This window comes from Phyllostomus discolor, chromosome 3, assembly GCF_004126475.2.
Source record: "Phyllostomus discolor isolate MPI-MPIP mPhyDis1 chromosome 3, mPhyDis1.pri.v3, whole genome shotgun sequence".
Classification (NCBI taxonomy): domain Eukaryota; kingdom Metazoa; phylum Chordata; class Mammalia; order Chiroptera; family Phyllostomidae; genus Phyllostomus; species Phyllostomus discolor.
The window spans coordinates 95,530,576-95,533,313 of record NC_040905.2 but is presented as its reverse complement, the minus strand read 5'-3'; the positions used below and the strand labels follow the sequence as shown (position 1 = coordinate 95,533,313).

The following is a 2,738-nucleotide window of genomic DNA, read 5'->3' as shown; positions in this document are numbered from 1 at the left end:
GGCTCAGTTTCCTCAGCTGTAAAACGGGAATAATGGTCCCTACTTATGCAAATTTTTGAGAATTAAATTGATATAAATATAGTACTAACACAGTACTGATAGTATACATGTAAGTCTTTGTGTACATATATATGTTACTATGCTTATAATAGTTAGCTACTGTTGTTATTTGTGATTATTATTCTCATCAACCTACCTTTGCTCTCAGAGAAACCCAAACTTCTCCCATGTCCCCCAAGGTCATGCACAATGCTAGTCTCTCTGTTTCTCAAACTTGTCAAGTTCTCTTTCATAAAGCCTTTGTGCTTTTTTTTTTAACATCATAAGACACCCATTTATTTCATCACTATACTCATCCTACTACATTGTATTCTAAATTTTTTCTTTATTCTTCAGATTCTCTAGGCTTATAGATATCATTAACCTTCAAAATCATTCTAACTGTTTGTATTGCAAGATATCTATTGCGTTTTTCCAGTCAGGATTTCTATGACATGTTGTTGCTTCATATCCTTTGTACCCTTGTGCGAAGAGTCAATCCCAAGAGCAGGGCCCATCTCCTTCACTTGTCTGGCTCTGGGTTGCATTCATGCCACTGTTCTCAGAAAGAGCCATGGGTATGACCTCCACAGCACCTGTGAATGCTCACATGGCGTAGTGCTCCAAGGTCACGCCTTTTGCTGCTTAGCTAACTGCGAAAGAAGGGATTTCAGCAGCACCTCTGCCATATACCACACCATTGACACGGATGAAGTTCCGGAAGATGCACAAAGCATTGGGAAGGAATTGCTTTCCTTCCTCAATGATCATATTTTTTTCTCCTCTGATGTAATGGTTACTGCTCTAGAGTTCTTACATTGGTTGATGACCAGCGCCCAGCAAAGCCCAGCTCCTCAGCTTTGGGTTTTGAAAAGTGCAGGATGATCTGTCTGCCCTCTGTTGCAATGGCTGAATTTCTCAAGTTGTTCTGAAGAGGTGAATGATTTGTTAATAGTCTCCAATGGCAAATAGTTAAACATCTTTAATTTGCTGAATCATCCCTTCCAACTTCTCCCTTTTGTATTTCTAAAGGGCTTGAAGGTCTTCCACAGAGGTCATGTCCAATATATGCTTTGTCTTTGGTTTTGGTGGTTTATTTTTATTTCATTTATTTTCTTTCTTTAGGTACTTTTATTTTATTTTTAAAAATATTTTATTTATTTATTTTTAGGGAGAGGGAAAGGGAAGGAGCAAAAGAGGGAGAGAAACACCAACCAGTTGCTTCTCACATGCCCCTAACTGGGGACCTGGCCCATGACCCAGGTGTGTGCCCTGACTGGGAATCAAGCCTGTGACCTTTTGGTTTGCAGGCTATTGCTCCATTCACTGAGCCATACCAGCCAGACCTTGCTTTGGTGGTTTAAATGGACACTGAGAGATGCAATCTTAGCATCTTCTACTTGTTTTGGCATTTGTGTATAACTGAAATCCTTGTCCATGATCATGACCTTAATAGATTTAGTGTCCTCCAACCTCCTGGCCACTTTGACTTCTACTATGATGAGCTCTCAGTCAATGTCTCTGTGCTGTGTACTGGCCATAGTGAGGACATTGCTCACAACAGTCTCGGCCATTTGTTGGGGATAGCCATTGGCCACTTTGGAGCCCAGCATGGTTTATTCAGTGTGAATCAGGGTCTCAGTGTCCTCTGCATCAACAAGGACATGATCACTGTTCTTGTCCAGGTGCTCTATAGCAATGTGGGTGGCCTGCTCATAGCCCTTGGTGATCCTGAGCTGGTCATTGACATGATCCAGCAACTACTTAGCTTCTTCCAACAAGGTGCCAGCCAGGACAACTACTCCTGTGGTTCCATTTCCAACTCTATCATCCTATGACTTGGGCAGTTCAGTATGAGCTTGGCAATCTGATAATCAACATCCATCATGGTCAAAATGGTGACACTATCATTATAGTCACATTGCCTTTATCCACTATTATTTGATCCAACTGATGTTCTCATTGTATTTCCTACAGCCTTTGCTGCCATCATATGAGACTTGGCCACAAGTCCCATAAAACGAGACTTGCAGTCCTGATCCTTGGTGATGAGGTAAGGGCTCCTGTATCATTCAAATGTGAGTGTCCCTACAGACCCCATGGTGCAGTAGCAGGAGTTACTTTCCCACAACCAGCAGGGGCCACTGAGTCTTTGTGCTTTTATTTCTTCAGTGCAAAGTGCTCCATCCTATTCCTTCTAATAGCTATTTTGCTGTCTTTTTTTGAGGGGGGGCATTTCTTCAAATATCACTTCCTCAGACAGACCTTCCATTTGCAGGCTGTTCTTCAGACTCCCATATCCCACATGGGATCAAGGTGCATTTTATCTTATAGCTGGGCCCACTCATCCCTCCCTAGGTTTATGTAGGAAATTCCTGTCTGAATGAACCTCCAGGTTGGAAAGTAAGTGGGGTTCCCAGAGAGGGTATGGCTGGTTGGTCTCTTCCATCAAGATGACACGGCAGCCATTGCAGAGCATGGACTGGAGAGAAAGTCCATCCAGAGAAGGCTTGCTGAAGCAGGAGGGGAAAATGAACATGTGAGGTTTACCTAAACTTGAGCAGGAGGTCTGGGCTTGCTTCTTGTCCCTCTCACAGGTTCCTTAGTTGATAGGTTCTCTGGGGAAGATCTCTCTGCTATGTGGGGGAAGAGCATTTAGGTAGATCCAACAGCCAGTGCAAGGTCCCTGTGGATGAGGT

General features: G+C 43.1%; 1 pseudogene; it reads right to left on the bottom strand.

Annotated features, from left to right (window-relative positions):
- Positions 1-385: 385 nt before the first annotated feature.
- Positions 386-2,140, bottom strand: LOC114509855 (annotated as a pseudogene).
- Positions 2,141-2,738: the final 598 nt, after the last annotated feature.